This window comes from Jaculus jaculus, chromosome 9 (assembly GCF_020740685.1).
Source record: "Jaculus jaculus isolate mJacJac1 chromosome 9, mJacJac1.mat.Y.cur, whole genome shotgun sequence".
Classification (NCBI taxonomy): Eukaryota; Metazoa; Chordata; class Mammalia; order Rodentia; family Dipodidae; genus Jaculus; species Jaculus jaculus.
Window position 1 is genome coordinate 80,448,013 of NC_059110.1, and position 18,558 is coordinate 80,466,570.

The following is an 18,558-nucleotide window of genomic DNA, read 5'->3' on the forward strand; positions in this document are numbered from 1 at the left end:
TAGCCTTGGTTAGAGCATGGCAAGTGAGTGATGATATGAAGGGACATCTGTAGAGAAGACAGTGATCCAAGGGCCAAAATTTGCCTCAGGGTCTTCCTTGTTCTTATCTCTTGCCAGACAGCCAGTCAAAAGTCACTGCTCCTCTCTGCTCTAGGATGATGGGCTGGACAAAACCAGACACTCTAAATATCAGCACTGCCCCCAACACTGCGACTTTCTAAACTACAAAGATTTTGAGAAAATATGTACATACGTGATGGAGTACTATTAAGTCAAAAAGAAGAATGAAATTTTGTCATGTGTAGAAACATGGATAGAATTAGAGGATATCATTAAGCAAAATAAATCAAACATAGAAACACAAGAACTATGTGTTCTTTCACATGTGGAAGTTTAAAAATGTTGCGCTGAGGCAGAACAGTGATTATTTAAGTCTGAGACTGTGGGTGTGCACATGGAAAATAAAAGATAGAATTGTATCAGTGCATGCTATATGCAGATATGGAAACATAATGCTGAACCCCATAAATATGTACAATGAATACATTTTGTAAGAAACTTTCTGAAAGTCATGTTGACTACTAAATTCCAGTAACAGTGATTAAAAACATGTTTGTCAAATAAATGGGTGACTTTGGCTTCATGAATAAAGGATATACTTATAAACACATAGAAAAAGTGCAAAGCATTTTTAAAGTGCTGGAAATTATTATTTTGGGGGGACAGCAGGTGTTTACCTGCTTCTGACGTGCCTTGGAAGGTGTTATTTTCAGAAGCCTCCAAAGGGAAACAGAGGAAAAGTAAAATCCAGCTGTGAAATGATGTCAGCCTAGTTGTTATCTCTTTGCCTCTCTGTCCTTTATAAGCTTGCCCCTCCATGGAGGCCACATGACATCCTGTTTTCCCAAGAAACACTTGTCCCCTTCATTGGGTGTCACTCTAGGACACCTCAGTGCATTCTCACAACTTGGTTTCCATACAATTGAATTTCACTCCTGGACACTGGAGTGGTGTCTCTGTCCTCCCAGACGGTTCCAGTGGGACTCAGATGCTTGGCTGTGGGAGGGTAGAGGTACAGGAGGCAGTAAAGATAAGGTTCTGAGCCACACTAGCTGGGAGGATGGCTAGGCTCTTCTCAAGATAGTTCAACCAATAAATGGGGAGGAAAGAGGATAGCTCAGCTTTGAAGAGACTTGGCTTTAGATAATGGTGACAACATGTCCAGACAGAAAAATCCAGACCCTCCGATGGTGGTTGGCCCACTGGGGACCTGGAGGTGCTGATCATCAGGAAATGCCTTTCTCTTCTCATACCCTTTGCTGTTGAGGCCTTGTAACTGCAGCCTTTTCCTTTGTAAGTCTGGCTGCAAGTGAGTTCCAAGTATCTACAGTTCAGTGAAGTGGATCTCCATGTTAGATTAGGGCGATGGCTTAGCTGCGGAAGCTGCATCTACGGGAGCAGACCACCAGGCCACCACAGTTCTATAGCAGATGGTTGCCTCATCTGATCACTAGGCCCCTGATAGTGTGTTGGTTAGATAATGCTTAATTAGAATCAGGAGATGGAAAACAAAACATTTTGAGGAGGGATGGGAGGCGGGAAGTAGAATGCTAGACCTGGGTATCTGGTGCTCAAGGCTGTAGTGTGAGAAAGTTCACTGGAAACCCAGGCAGCAGCTCTACTGCATAGTGCTCCGTCCACCCAGGTGCTTAAGCCTTCAAATTTTCTCCTCACTCCAGGCTCTTTTCCCTCTCTCCTTACGTAGAAAATTGTCAGTGCTTAAGCATGGGTGCTTTTTCAGACTCGGTATGGAGAAATGCAACATAATCAATCTTACGACTTAGAAAATATAAAAGGCTGGCTTGTCACCAACTCTGGAGCTGGAAATGTCTTAAATTATGTGTCATCATTGAGTTTGTTTTTCCTGGCATTTAATCTTTGAAAAGTCCACATCAAGTCTCATGGCTTCACAAATTAATTTTCTAATAGCCTGGGCCAGAGGCCATCTTCTTACTGCCATTATTTACAACTGGCCCTTGAACATTTGAGTCCCACATGCATAGATTCAGCCAGCCACAGCTTAAAAAGTAAATGGAAAATTTCATTTTTCTGACACATATAGGCTTTTTATGCCTTTATTCCATTATCAATACAGGATAAGAATTACTGGCATAGCATTAACATTGTCTTAGTTATTGTAAGTCATCTATAAATAACTTAAAATATACAGGAGGATGTTTGCAGTTTCTGCACTAACACTACACCCTTTTATACATGGGACTTGGGCCTCTTTAGATATTGGTATTTGAGGAGATCTACACCTAGTCCCTCAAAGACATGCAGGGTAACTTTTTGATGACATGTGCATGAGGATTATAGGATTGGGACCATGCATCTTCTCCTGAACCTTCCCTTTCATCCTCTGGGATCTCTGCAGGCAGGCCACCATCTGAAGAATGTGGTTTCCTTCCTGGAACTTTGGCCTCAGGCAAGCAATCTTTGCTTCTAACTTCCAAATATCACATTTGTTCCCCTTTTGATACCAATGCATGCATCACCATTTGAGTCTACCCAGTGCCATTGCTCTTTCTCATTGAGTCAGATTTGTCCCATATTTGCCTATTGTATCTCAGTCTGTAACTTCTTCCTCTTAACTTGCCTGTGCCCTTGCAACCCGGCTGCTCCTGGACATTGCTACACTTGGTGTTCATCACCAGTGCCATTTCTCCTTTCATCACCTTTCATGTCTTTGAACTTTCTTAAGCCTACTGCTGGTGGAAGAGAGCCATGGATCTGGAGCCTGAGGAAATGACTCACTTGTGACCAGGTTTGTCCTGCTACATCTAACGGGACACCAGCTCTACAGCCCGTTCTCCCTGCCATCTTCTTGATTGCTTATGTGGCTATATTGGTGGCAAGTTCAGCATTCTGGCCACCATCCTCATTGAATGTAAACTCCACATCTCCAAGCACTTCTTCCTGGGAAACCTGCCTATGCTGGATGTTGGGTGCATCAGTGTCACTGTCCCTGCCATTTTGAAGCATTTGCTATCCATGACAGAAGCATTGCTTACAAGGCCTGCACCACACAGCTCTTCTTTCTCCAATTCCTGGCTGGGGCAGACTCTTCCTGCTCACTGTCATGGCCTGTGACTGCTATCTAGCCATCTGCCAGCCCCTTGCCTACAGCACCCTCATGAGCTGGGGAATCTGGAGAGCCTCGGAGGGCGTGTCATGTTTCTTTCCCTTCAGCAATGCATACTATTGCCTTGTATACTCTTCATTTCTGTGGTCCAAATGAGATCAGTCACTTCCGCTGTGACCTCCCCCAGCTGTTCTAGCTCCCTTGCTCCAGGGCCCAACTCAACGAGCATCTGCTATTATAGCAGCAGCTTTCAGGGCTCTGAGGCCTTGGTCCTCATCACAGTGTTGAATATTCACAAAGTAGCTGCTGTGCTGAGAATCTGCTCTGTTGAGGGCAGGAAGAAGGCCTTCTCCACATGTGACACTCACCTCACATTAGTGAGCATCTTCTATGGGACAGGTGTCTTCTACTACGCAAGGCTGGGTTCAGTGGATTCCATAGCCAAGGACAAGGGCATTGGCATCTTCAACACTGCCATGAGCCTGTGATGAACACTCATTTACAGCCTCAGAAACCGTGATGTGCAGGGTGCCCTGTGGAGTGTGCTCATGGGAGGTCGTCTCCAAGTGACACTCCTTTCCTCTGACTTGAACCAATGTAATGGCTCCCCTTACTGCTTAATGGTATTGTGGTGTTACATTAGTATTAGCTATTGTTGTATGATCATTTTCATTTGAAATATCTTTCAGCCTTAATGTTAAAGGCATGAACATCTCTCTTGGAGGCTAGCATGAAAATCACAAAGTAAAGTGCAGCAACTGCAACTATTACTAAATACAGTAAAAACAATCTTAGGCATGTGAATAGTATTTCCCAACTCACAAGCACATTTTCCTTTCTAGCATCTTATTTGACTTTCGAGACAACTTTGTTTGGTTTACAGTATATGTATAATTATTTTTCTTGATTTTATTGATGCAATCTTGAAGTGCAACATGATATAGTTGTTTCTTGGTTATGGTCAGAGTGTCAGAACAAATTTCAGAATTTAACATACTTGAAATCTGGGAGATGTTTCCAAGGTCTAGTAAAGTCTTTCCAAATAATTTTAAAAAAATATTATTTATTTATTTGACAGAGAAAGGGGAAGGGAGAGAGAATGGGTGAGATAATGGGTATGCCAGGGCCTCTAGCCACTGCAGATGAACTCCACATGTGTGTACCCCCTTATGCACCTGGCTAACATGTGTCCTGGGGAATCAAACCTGGGTCCTTTGGCTTTGCAGGCAAATGCCTTAACCACTAAGCAATCCCTCCAGCCCTTAAAATAACTTTTAATGAAATTTCATAGAGTCATAACTGTTTACAAAGCATTAAACTAGAAAAAGTCTTATTATGTTGTTCTTTAGGAAAATATGAGGCATCTGCTTGAAATCTAAAACTGAACAAACTTAACAGCAAAAGTTTGGAAATATTTCCTTAAACTCCAGACCAGAACAAAGGGACCACTCTAAGCATTGTTGTTTCAGTGTGTTGGGAAATTCAGCTACTTTAAGTAAGGCATTCTGAGATGCTTCATGCACTCAATTATTTAATCTTACTTAATATCTCCAAGTTCCAGAATCTTTATATACACTAGTCTAATAAAGGTTATTTCACATGCATTGCAAACTAAGAATCATAATAAGCCCATCTTCTCCCTGACTTCACTCCACTTTTAATGTCTGGTCACTTGGATATTTAATAATTAGATGTTCTAAGTGGATCCTAGCTACAAATGATCCAACTTCCATGTGAGTAGGAAGAAAAATCAGTAGCAAATGCCAGTAAAGTAGAAAAGAAGTATGAAGGGAAGAAAAAGAAAGGAAGAAGGTACTGAATAGGATGGTATTGTATATGTACATGTAGAAGAATAGATTAATGGGGGTGAAAAGGCCCAAAGTGAGGTCAGGGGAAGAGATTGAGTAAAGGAAATATGGAGGGAGGGCTAATCAAAATCTAAGCAGATATAAATGAATCATATGGAATCCTGCTTTTTTGGACAATGGAACACTCAGGAGCCATAGACTGTTGCTAGAAAATTTTCAGTGCCAGGGATGGGATACCTTCCAGTGAGTTGTTGGCCAGGGAGTTCTCTGATGCCCCCAAAACATTATAGGCCATTGCTGAGGCCCTTGGTTTCCCACCAGGAATAGATGGTAAGTCTGTATTGCTGAAGACTTCACATACTTAGGCTGCAAGGCCACTGAAAAATACTGTAGTAACTGAGCTGATAACCTCCTCCATGTATACCATCCAACAGAAAGCTGGAAGAAGCCATTCTGCATGCAGTTCATTGGAAAAAGAGAAAACACCAGTGAAGATACTCAACAGTGGACACTGCAAGCCTTCTATTTGGCCAGCCAGGCCAAATGAGCCAACGGGTGCAATAGTGGCACATCTGTCATGATGGAAACCAACTGCCCCCTAATTGGACTGCAAGCCTGCTCCATGAGAGGGAATACATCCCTGATACTGAAAACTTAAAACAGGGGTAGTCATGAGCCTTAGGGGTGTAATGTCTGCTGCTGTCTGGCTTAATGTATGTACTATGCTTATCAAACTGCCCAGTAAACACTTCTCTTAATGTTCATACACATATGTTAATGCTACTCTTACTTTTATTAGAGAATCTTCTCTTTTTAGATGGCAGTGACCTTGGGATGACTCAAAAGGTATCATGGTGCTAGCAAGAAATGACCAGAGTGCTCATGGTTATAATATCTCTATCACACCTTCCAAGGTTCAGGGTCTAATGAGGGAGAGGTGGCAGAAAGAATGTAAGAGCCAAAGAAAGGATAAGACTCCTTACAACATGCTTCCGCCAGACACAAAATGGCCTGGATATCCATGACCTCACAGTGCCTGACACTACCTACACAAGACTATCATAATAGGAGGAAAAGATCATGACATCAAAATAAAAGAGAGACTGATTGAGATGGGGAGGGGATATGATGAAGAATGGAGTTTCAAAGGGGAAAGTGGGGGGAGGGAGGGTATTACCATGGGATATTTTTTATAATCATGGAAGTTGTCAATAAAAATTTGAAAAAAAAAGATGTTCATTCTAGGCAGCATCTATCTGTAAACTAATAAAAAAGAGGAGGAGTACATCCTCAGATAGTACAGTTCTGCTGCTTTCTCTTTCTCCTCTATTTTCTTACTGATCACATTTTTCTTGTTTTATTTTTATTTATTTATTTGAGAGCGACAGACAGAGAAAGAGGCAGAGAGAGAGAGAGAGAGAGAGAGAGAGAGAGAGAAGAGAGTGGGTGCACCAAGGCTTCTAGCCACTGCAAATGAACTCCATATGCGTGGTCCCCCTTATGCATCTGGCTAATGTGGGTCCTGGGGAATCGAGCCTTGAACCGGGGTCCTTGGGCTTCACAGGCAAGTGCTTAACCACTAAGCCATCTCTCCAGCTCACTGATTGCATTTTGATGTGGTCGAAAGCTTATTTTGCTCTGAAATTTGCCCCCATTTTGTATCTGATCCCTGAAACTGGTGCCTAGTGTTGGTCTTTAGGACTAGACCTCAGTTTTCTTCTCTGATCTCTGGACCTGGACCCTTTGTCAATGAAGTCAGGACTAGAAGAACAATAGGGAATTGGCCACTGCTCCTACATGGCAACTGACTAGCTACCACTAAACATGCATCCTAGAAGAAAGGGATTCAGGCCAGGCTTATATTGAATAAATCCTGATACGGATTTCTACACGGCAGTCCCATATGGGTAAAAAATACATGGCATTATCTTCTCCATAACCAGCATATATGGAGGCTCATGTGACCAGTGATCTTCTCCTTAATCAGCATATGTGGAGGTTCATGTGACCAGTGGGCTAACAGTGGTACAATCAATGGTACAATGGAAATATATTAGCATATGATATCCTCTCCTACTACTCCTCTTGCTTCCTTCTCCATCTCCTCTCCTCCTCCTTCCACATCCTCTTCTTCCCCTTTTCCTCCTTCTTTTCTTTTCCTCTGTCTTTCTCAGTTGCCTCAATCTTTCAAGTGCTAGGATTACAGGCATGTACCATCATGCCCAACTAGGGTATATCATCTCTTATTGAAGCCAAAGCCAATATTTCTTAGTGAGTACATCATCTGTATCAAGTTTCTGAAGCTTTTATTTTACCTTTTTCACATATTTTTTACCCTGCTCTAAAATCATAGCCATAGTAAGTTACATGTAAAGTGTCCATATAGAAGATAAAAGAGTTCTGTGACTGTGACAACTTAATATGTCACCTTTTTGTAGTTGACCACAGGTCCATTTATTTTGATCATTTTTAATTTTTAATTTTACTCCTTTTTGATGAGGTCTCCTTGGATGTAGTTTTTGGTTTTGACTTTTTTTTTAAGGTAGGGTCTCCCTCTAGCCCAGGCTTACCTGGAATTCACTATGTAGTTTCAGGCTGGCATTGAACTCACTGCAATCCTCCTAACTATGCCTCCCGAGTGTCAGGATTAAAGGTGTATGCCACCACACCTGGCTTGGATTTCTTTCTTCTTGACAATAATTTGCATTTTCATATTTATTTCATGTTGAATGGTTTGAGATTATATGTTTGACACTGAATTATACATTGTAGTGGTTGGCTTTGTTATATTCCTTTGAAGAAGTTATTTTTACTGTAACTCTTAGATTTTTAAAAATTAATTAATTTTATTTTTTAATTTGATATGGACATATTTAGTATGTAACAACACATGCTGGTACTATCCTTTCCCTTCTACCTATCACTTTTTTGAAAAAGCCTTCCTCACTGGGGTGCAGGTCAACCCCATGGGAATTGTGGGTCATGCATTATGGGTGGGGAGAGAGGCAATGTGTCTGTACAAAATGTTCTAACTTATGGCTCTAAGAATCTTCCTGCCCCCTCTTCTGCAAAATTCCCTGAGCCATGCTGGGAACATTTTAAGTCCCCTTCAGTGATGGGCACTTAGGAGCATCTGGATCTCTGGTTTGGTAGGTATTGAGTGTCCTCAGTGTCTATCTCCATCACCCTTGAGCTGATACCAGATTCACTAAAAGAGCAGCACTAATGCCCATTTCCCCAGTTCCTCTGTGGTTTGAGCTGGGGCTGGGGTGGAATGCACTGAGTCATTTATCTCCTCAGGTCAAGCTCTCATCTGAAAAAGTAAAACAGTTTCTCAAACAAGGAATGAAGTCAGCATCAGTTAAATGGAATAACCATTATTAATTTGGGGAGAATTTAAAGGGTATAGACCCTCTTATAGCCCAAGGTTAGTGGGAGCTTGACAATGGAAAGCAGAATCATTAACTGGATATGATTCTGACTTGTTTCCCGGCTCCAGCTATGGGTTCTGTTCCACTGAGTGGATCTGTTAACCAATCCAAAAGCAGTTATTTACCCACCATGGCTGTGTGGCACTATTCTACTTGTGTGAACATCACATCAGGTTGTTTGCTTCTCAGTCGCTTAGACTTTGAATTGCCTGGACAGATGTTGGCCACTTTCCCCTGGTTGCTCATGTAGCACCTTCCAGCATTAGATGGGCTAATTGTCTTGAGACTGGCTCTCCTCTGGATTCCAACCAGGTCTCTCCATGGTCTGTGCCAACAGTATATGTTGTCTTCAGTCACAGGGTCTTACCATTAACCTCTGATGGGTAATCAAGTGCTCTGACAGAAGTCTGTTCAGTTTGTTTTGGGAGATCTAGTAGATCACTCTGATCAACAGCTCATTGTGAATGTAAATCACATCCTGATACAGGGAATTACAGGCTAGCACCAAGGGTAAAGAAAGAAGAAAAAAAGAAGGAGAAAATTTTAAGGTTAGGTTTCATCTCACCCTCTCCAGGGCCCTTAGATTCAGGTGCTCACCCTAAGGTCTACTTGAGGGTTCCACCTTTCAGTCTGACTTCCTGGATAGGATTCTAAGGTACCATTTCAATTTGGGTTCTGATTTGTGTCCTCCCAGTCTTTCCCCTTCTCCCAAGCCCTACCCAACCTATTGTCCAAGAATCGAGATGCTATTCAGGTATGTCAGCAACTTGGACTGATCCAGGTTAGGAACTGCAGATGAGTGAGATCTGATGGTTGTCTTTCTATGACTGTGTGAGTTCACTGAGAATGATATGTTCTAATTTCTATGATTTTTCTACAAATTTCAATGTGTGTTTTTTTCTTAGTGCTGAGTAGAATTCCATCATGTGGATATACCACATCTGGTTATCCATTCATCTAAATATGGGCACCTGAGTTGAGTCCAGTTCTTAGCTGTTATTAATTAAGCAGCTGTAGACATGATTGAACTGAGATGTGGAGTTTTGGGGGTAAATGCACAGTAAGTGAATAACAGGTTCCGTTGGTAACTCTATATTAATCCTTTTAAGGTCTCTCCATATTGGTTTCCATAGTGGTTGTACCACTTACATTTCCACCAACAGTTAATGAAAGTTCCTATTTATCCACATTCTTGCCACTATTTGTTTTCATTTGATTTTTTAATGTTTTCTATCCTTACTTGGGTAAGGTGGTATCTCATAGTTGTTTTAATTTGAATTTCCCTAATGGTTATTGGTGTTGAACATTTTCTTATGTGTGTATCAGCCATTTGTAATTCTTCCTCTGCAAACTCTCTACTTAGTTCTCTGTCCCGCTTTTGGAGTGGGTTGTTTGATTTCTTATTGTTTAGTTTTTAAGTCCTTTGTAGATTCTAGATATTAAGCCTCTGTCATTGGTATAGCTGGCAAAGGTTTTCTCACATTCAGTGGGTAATCTATTGACTCTGCTTATGGTATGGTTGTCTGGGCAAAAGCTTTTTAACTTCATGGGATCACATAGGTTTTGTGTTTGTTTAATTTCCTGGGCTACTGGGATTTTATTAAGGAAGTCTTTTCACAGGACTATATCATGGATGGTGTCTCTTATTTTTTCTTCCAGTAGTTGAAGAGTTTCTGGTCTTATTTTGAGGTCTTTAATCCATTTGGACTTGATACTTGTGTATGGTGAAATGAATAGGTCTAATTTCATTTTTCTAGATATGGTCATCCAAGTTGCTATTGAATATGGGATAGTCACACTGATTTCTTGCTCTGTATATTTGTCATTTGCATATAGAAAAACTATTGTTTTTGTGCATTGATTTTGTATCCTGCCACTTTACTGAAGGAATTTATCACCTTTAGAAGTTTGAGATGGAGACTTTTGGGTCATTTATATATATAGGATCTGATCATCTGAAACTAGGGTTAACTGACTTCTTCTTTTCCAATTTTTTATTTCCCTGTCTTATTTCTTGGGCTAGTACATCTGGTACTATACTGAAGAGCAGTGGTGACAGTGGGCACCCCTGTCTTGTTCCCAATCTCAGTGGGAACTCCTTGATGTGTTTTTCCCATTAAATATTATTTGGGCTTTAGGAGATTTATATATCGCCTTTATTGTGTTGAGCTATAAATCCTCCATGTCTCTTCTTTCCAGTGTTTTGATAATTAAGTGGTGTTGTATTTTGCCAAAGGCCTACTCTGCATCAATGGAGATGATCATGTGGTCCTTATGGTTTAGTTTATTTGTGTGGTGTATTATGCTGACCAATTTCTGCATGTTAAACCATCCCTGTCTCCCTGGGATGAAGCCTACTTGATCAAGGTGGAAAATGCCTTTGATTTGTTGTTGAATTTTGTTTTCAAAGATTTTGTTCAGAATCTTTTCATCTAAGTTCATTAGGGATATAGGCCTATAGTTTTCTTTTCTTATTGCATCTGTGTATTCTTTTGATATTATGGGGATGCTAGATTCATAAAAGGAGTCAGGAGGATTCTCTGATCTCTAACTATGCATAACACTTTGAGAAATATTGGTTTCAGTTCTTCTATGAAGGTTTGATAGAATTCGGGTGAGAAGCCATATGCTCCTGGACTTTTCTTTTGAAGGGGTGTTTGATTACCTTTTCCATCTCCAGGGATTGATAGGTTTGTTTAGGAGATTAATTTGCTCTGAGTTTAGTTTTGGTAGGTGGTATATGGCTAGGAATTCATCCATTTCTTCCATATTATTTAATTTTGTGGAGCAGAGGTTTTGGAAATATGCCCTGATGGTTCTTCCAATTTCATTGATGTCTGTTGTGAACTCTCCTTTTTTATTTTTTTATTTTGTTAATTTTAGACTTCTATTTTTGTTGCTTGATAAATTTGGCCAGGGGTTTGTCAATATTATTTGTTTTTTCAACAAACCAGCTCTTTGTTTCGTTGACTTTTAATTGTTTTGTTAGTTTCCAATTCATTAATTTCTGCTCTAATCTTGATTATTTGTTTCCATCTGGAGCTTTTTCAGTTGGATTCTTCTGTTTTTACCAGGAACCTTAGGTGGACAGTCTGGTTATTAATTTGGGATGTCTCTATCTTTGTAACGAAGGTATTTAGGGCTATGAATTTTCCCCTTATAACTGCCTTCATTGGTTCCCATACGTTTTGGAAGGTTGTGTTTTCATTATCATTCAATTCTAGGAATTTTAGAATTACTTTTTTGATTTCTTCCATGACACATTCATTTTTTAAAAGTGTGTTGTCTCCAGGAGCTGGTGGAGTTCGTGACGTGTCTCTTGTTGTTAATTTCTAGCTTTAAAGCATTGTGCTCTGACATGATGCAGGAAGTTACTTCAATATTCCTGACTTGATGAAGGCATACTTTATGGCTTTATATATGGTCAATTTTGGACCAGGTTCTGTAGGCTGCTGGAAAGAATGTGTATTCTGTAGAGTTTGGGTGGAATGTTCTGTAGATATCCATTAGGTCTAGTTGATCTATGATGTTGTTGAGCTCTATTATTTCCCTGTTGATTTTATGCTTTCATGATCTGTCTTTTGATGATAGTGGAGTATTGAAGTCTCTGACTATGATGGTGTTGATGTTTATTTTAGGTTTCATTGTTGAGTAGATTTTGTTTTGTAAACTGTGGTGCACCTGTGTTTGGCAGATATATATTTATGATTGTGATGTACTCATGTTGGATCATTCCCTTGATGAAGATGAAGTGGCCTTTTTTGTCCTTTGGTTACTTTTGGTTTGAAGTCTATTTTATCAGATATTAATTTAGCAACACCTGCTTGCTTTTATTTCCATTTTCTTGGGATATCATTTTCCAACCTTTTGCCCTAAGGATGTGTCTATCTTTAGTGGTGAGGTGGATTTCTTGAAGACAACGGATAGAAGGATCCAGTTTTTTTCTTTATTAATTATGTACATATTCAGGTGTGTAAACAGCCATGTTGGTATCATTGTTAGCCTCCTCCCTGCCCTCTCCCCTCTGAAGGGATCCTCCTTATTGGGGATTGTGGATCATGCTTTGTGGGGGTAGCCATCAGGCATTGGGGAGAGGCAATTTCTCTGTGCATAATGTCCCAAGTTGTGACTCTAACAATCTTTCTTCCCCCTCTTCTGTAATTTTCCCTGATCCATATTGTGTTCATTTTAGGTCTACTTCAGTGATGAGGTCTTGGGAATCTCTGCATCTCTGGATATCTGGTTTGGTAGGAGTTGAGTGTTCTCTGTATCTATCTCCTTCACCCTTTTGCTGATACCAGGTTCACCAAGAAAGCAGCACTCTTGCTCATTTCCCCAAATACTCTATGGTTTCAGCTGGGCCCTGGTGAGGTGCAATGGGTGGATTCTCTCCTCAGGTTCCACATCCATCTGAATAAGAGAAGCAGGTTCTCTAATTGACAGTGAAGTCAACACCAGATAAATGTGATAATAATTATTATTTTAGAGGGAATTTAATAGGTGTAGGCCCTCTTACAGCCCAAGATTTCTGGGAGTTTGATATTGAGGAGTGGAATCTGCTCTACTGAGCATATCCATTAGTCAGTTCAAGAGCAGTTGATTACCCACCATGGCTGTGTGCCACTATTGCACTTTGTGTAAGCATCACATCAAGTTGTTTGCTGCTGAATAGCTTACACCACAAGTTTCTTGGACAGATGTTGGTCATTTCCCCCAGGTTCTCATGTAACACCTTCTGGCACTTGACAAGTCTGGGGACTGACTCTCTTCCAGATTCCAGGCAGGTGTCTGCATGTTCTGTACCAACAGCATATGGTATCTTGGGCAGTAGAGCCTTAATACTAACCTTTTGTGGGTCATCAAGTACTCTGACAGAAATCTGTCTTCTTTTGGGAAACCGTATAGATCTCTTTGGTCAATAGCTCATTGTAGATATTAACTGCATCCTGGCTCTGGGAGTTACAGGCCAAGAAAGCAAGGTACAATGGGACCTACCAGGACTAGGGGACTTGGCATAGCCAGAAAGGAAGGGTTTGGCCTACTGACTTCAGACCATCATGCCAGCCTGCCAGGAAACTGTCTGAGCAGGCAACCCAGACTGGGGAGGTGGGAGGAGCCAGGAAACTGGGGTCTGGCCTACTCACTCCAGCCTGCTGTGCCTTTCTGCATAGACATGTGCAGGGAACCCAGACTGGGGAGGTGGGAAGAGGCAGGTGTTGAAACAGGGGTCTGGCCTACTCACTCCAGACCACTACACCTGCCTGCACACTGTCTGTGCCTGCCTGCCGGCACACTGTTGCTCAGGGAACCCACAATACCACAAGAGAGTACTGACAGAATGGTTAAAAGATACAGTTTTAAGTGGAGCAACTGAAAATTTTGTTCATTTTTTAGGGGGAGGCATCAAAAAAGCATTAATCACTTTGGAAAACAGCTTGACAGTTTCTTACAAAATTAAATATACAATTATATTAAATGAAGTGATTGACCATTTTCCAAGAGGGAATGAAGATATACAGCTACACAAAGAACTGCATATGCCACTCTGTGCATCTGGATTTATTTGGGCATAGGGGAATTGAATCCAGAATGTCGGGCTTCAAAAGCAAGAGCCTTTTCTGCTGAGCCATTTCTCCAGCCCTCTAGCTTTATTTTTACTGACTAAAATCTAGAAAACAAATAGATGCCATCAACAAAAACACAGAATAACTACTCCACGAAGTAAGGAGTAGATTATTAGTACATCAGTTTCCTTTCACTACATTGTTTTTAGACGTTTCACATTAATTAACTGTGGTCTACCATGATTTGAAAAATCTAAATAGAAAATACCAGAAACGAATGATTCAAAAGACTTAAATAACTTTCATTAAAGTACATTATTAAAATTGTTCCCTTTGGGCTGGAGAAATGGCTTGGTGGTTATGGTACTTGCCTGTGAAGCCTAAGGACCCATGTTTGACTCTTTAGATCCCATGTAAGCCAGACAGACATACAAGGTGACACTAATGTGCAAGGCTGCACGTGTGTACCAGATGGCATACTCATCTTGAGTTCATTACAGTGGATGGAGGCCCTGGTGTGCCAATCCTTTCTCTCTATCTCACTCTCTGTCTTGCATAGAAAGGTCAGTCTTTTGGGCATGCCTAAAAAACCTTTTTTCTGTTTATTATAGCTATTATTTTTACTCTCATTTATAAATTAAAGTTTATCACAGGTATGCATAAGAAAAGTATTTTGTATATAGGGTTTTTATGCTATCCACAGTATCAGGCAGCTACTCAGGGTTATATCATACATAAATAAGGGAAGACACTGTATAGCAAACCCACATGAATCTAAAGGGTTATACTGGTTGGATGAATTCACTTACAAAAAGCCTGTACAGTGAATGATTGTATTCATAACACTGGAAAAGAGAAACCATAGGGGCAGATGTCTTAAGAGATTGCTGTGGCCATAGTGTGGTAAGGGCATTGACTACAAAGTATCTCCGATGAACAAAATGTCCTCTGCATTGATGGCCATGCTGGATCCATGGCTGCATACTTCATCAAACACACAAAGCTATTGATAAGTTTTTACCTTAACTAAGTCACATTTACAAAACTATGCATTAAATCATGGAAAATAAATGTGAAAAGTCTCAGAATCAGATGAACTCCAAATGTGAATTGACTGGGTAGCTGTGGCAACTCACCAAAGCATGCAGGATTGCATTTCATATTCTCCTCCATTTTGGAGACACCAGGAGGCTGGACGATGTATGAATCTCATGTTTCTTTAGGCAGAGGAGAGAAACCCATAAGGACTGTGGTGGTTTGTTTTCTTCTGCCTCCTTGTGTAATCCCTGGGGAACCTTGTTTCTAGTGCTTCTGGGTATGGAATAGCTCCCAAATGAGCACCAAGACATAATCCCTGAGCCCCAACACTACGTTTGTAAGCTTTCTGGAGCTGGCCATATTGAGCCAACCTAACATTCACTCCAGTCTGCAGGGTGGCCACAGTGCTGTCTGAAGGTAAGTGTCCCGGCACTCCAGACTTCCTACTTTACTTCATTCCCAAGTAAGGGCAGGAGAAAGCCATTCAGGAGCCTCTGGTGACCTTTCCCTCCTCCATAGGTGACTAAAGTACTGAGTAATGCTGGAACCCATACATGGCAGTGACATATCATAATGAGTTTTTCCAGCTTGAGTGACACCAAGGGAAGGGAAAACAAACACATATGTGTGTGAGTATGTGTGAATATGTGTGGCAAGGCCTAAGCCATCAGCAGGGATTGGCAGAAAAAGAACCAACTCTGTCCAGAACAAATTCTGGCATGTATGACTTTAAACAAGTGAATTTTTGTGAGCTTCACATTTCCCCTGTCAATCAGAAGGGATAGCCCACAGTTTTTGTGGAAAATCACAGGGTAGAGGGGACTGTGGTGTTGGCAGTGCTGCAGAGTCCGTGTGGTGGTCCATGAGCTTCATCACACTGGAGTATGGCTTCAGTTGGCCATGCTATGACTCTGAACAACTCCTCTGAATGCTTCACATTCCTGTCTCTGTCTCCACAGGAAGGATCAGGAATCACTCAGTTATTCACTGTCTGTGATGTTATAGGAGAGAAGTTTTAACTAAAGATTGGATTGCTTAAGAAAACTTTGCTCGAACAAAGGCCTACAATTGTGCCTCCAGAGATGGATTTGATATGTGGAAGAGGGTCAGTGTTTTTAATAGAAACAAGTAAAAGCAGAAGAATCCAGAAAAAGAGAGCCTAAAGTACCTTTGCAGAGTGATCTGCTCTAGTCACAGCTAAAGGACCTTGGATTTCTTAGGTTCACCCCTCAATTATTTGGGTACCTTGGGCTTAGCAGCCACCACATGTGGCAGTGGGGAAGCTGGCTAAATGTTCCCTAGGACTTCAATCTCTCTCTGCCTTAGGAAAGTACTTGATCTCTCCAAGTATACACACATACATACACAAAATAATGATCCTATAACATCTACTAAGGACTATGTTTTTCCATGTGCTCAGCCTAAGAACCTTAAATCATCCTTGTACCTTATTTGTCTCATTTGTCACACTCAGTCTGTTAATCCTATCATGAACATATCCAGAATCAGATGACATTATATAAAGAGCTATTGGTGAAATAATGAGATCCCAACTTACTTGAAATGTAGAGATGCTAACACCAAAAGCCGTGGGAATATCTTAATTCTTTTCATTCTACATGATGTCACTCATAGAGCTTCACTGGCAACACATGTCCAAGTAATGTATTGTGAAGGTGTGACCTTGGTGTCAGATGGTCCTTAGTTGAAGATAAGTGTTCTCAAGAGCTTTGGGACCTAAGGGTGCTTGCTTAATCTTTCTAAGCATGAATGTTATAATCCCATAGAATTAATAGCATTAGTAGCAAGAGGTTTTCTGAAAATTGAAGGAAAACATTAGGCATAGACTTTATCGCAGTGCTTTTGAACTTTGGTTGGCTTCTTGCTCCTGTTCTTCCTCAAACATTTTGATTTCATAAGACAACAACCCTTCTCTTGAATCAGCACCCTCACTACTATCCAGAAACTTGTATATTCACTGAGTTAGTATCATATGCTTTTTAGTTCCTACACACTGACAAAGTGTGATCATTGTAACAATATTGAAGTACTTCCACACTATGTTGGTCAAAAGTCACTTTGCCTGAGCTCTCTCCTTGGAAATCTCTGGTCCTCCCCCTGAGCCACCAACTAAAGGGTTAACATGTGGCTTATTAGAAGCTTTCAGGAGTCTGGACCAAATCTAGGTAAATGTCTGTCCTAATTGGCAGGTCCAGTCCATCCCTTACCAGGGTCCTGCAAATACAGGCGGATGCTCAGGTTTCATTCTCCCTGTTTTGGCAGGTCTGAGTCTCTGCCTCCTCCAGCTCTCATCAGTGTCCTATAGAGCCAGGTGTGGGGGGAACAGGACAACTGTCACTGAATTCATCTCCCAAGGACTAACAGAGCATGTAGGACTGCAATACATCCTTTTTGTTGTCTTTCTCTTTACTTAAGTAATAACAGTTGGAGGTAACATTAGCATCCTGGCGGCCATCTTTGTTGAGCCTAAACTCCATACCCCAATGTACTATTTCTTGGGGAACCTCTCTCTTCTGAACATTGGGTGCATCCCTGTCACTGTTCCTCAAACGCAGGTGTGTCTGCTGAGTCACCAGTGCATAGTTCCCTTTGCTGCCTGCTTCTCACAGCTCTTCTTTATCCACCTTCTGGCTGGTGTGGACTGTCACCTCTTGACAGCCATGGCCTATGACCGCTAGCTGGCTATCTGTCAGCCACTCACCTGCAGCACGTGTATGAGTCTAAAAGTCCAGGGCACCATGTTGAGCATTTGCTTCACCATCTCCTTCATCAAAGCTCTGACTCACACAGTGGCTGTGTCCGTGCTGGACTTCTGTGGTCCTACTGTGGTCAACCACTTCTACTCTGACTTTCCACCCCTGTTCTAGCTCTCCTGCTCTAGTGTTCACCTCAATGGACAGCTGCTCTTTGCAGGGGCCACCTTTATGGGAGTGATTCCCATAATCCTTATCTCAGTGTCCTATGCCTATGTTGCAGCTGCGGTACTTTGGATTTGCTCAGCAGATGGGAGGAAGAAGGCATTCTCCACATGTGGCTCCCATCTCACTGTGGTCTGCCTCTTTTATGGGACTGGCTTTTTCAGCTACATGCATCTAGGTTCTGTCTCAGCCTCAGATAAGGACAAGGGCCTTGGGATCTTCAGCACTATCCTAAGCCCTATCCTGAATCCAGTCATCTACAGCCTATGCAACCCTGATGTGCAGGGAGCACTGAAGAGAGTCCTGACAGGAAGGAAGCCACCAGTGTGAGAAGGTAGGACAGGAGCATCACAGTTGGCTGTCCTTCCTAGACACTGCTCTGGCTTCTTATGATGAAGGTCCACTGAGGAAATTTTCATGGTGGATCCAATGGTGGGAGAAAATAGATATTAGTGGTCAGAACTGGAATTTGCTTTGGATTGGGAAGAAAAGGCAAAGCTTAGGTGAAAGAATATTGACGTTGACAGAAGGTACATTAAATCTAGGGATGGGATTTATACCATGGGCCTGAAAATGGGACATGAAATAATTTGTACTTTTTGTTTAATGACTGACCAAATGACATAGAATTAA

General features: G+C 41.4%; 2 pseudogenes; both read left to right on the forward strand.

The window, feature by feature from the left end:
* The first annotated feature begins 1,785 nt into the window (after positions 1 to 1,785).
* On the forward strand, positions 1,786 to 15,914 carry LOC101595225 (annotated as a pseudogene).
* A 1,215-nt stretch (positions 15,915 to 17,129) lies between these two features.
* On the forward strand, positions 17,130 to 18,255 carry LOC101595521 (annotated as a pseudogene).
* Positions 18,256 to 18,558: the final 303 nt, after the last annotated feature.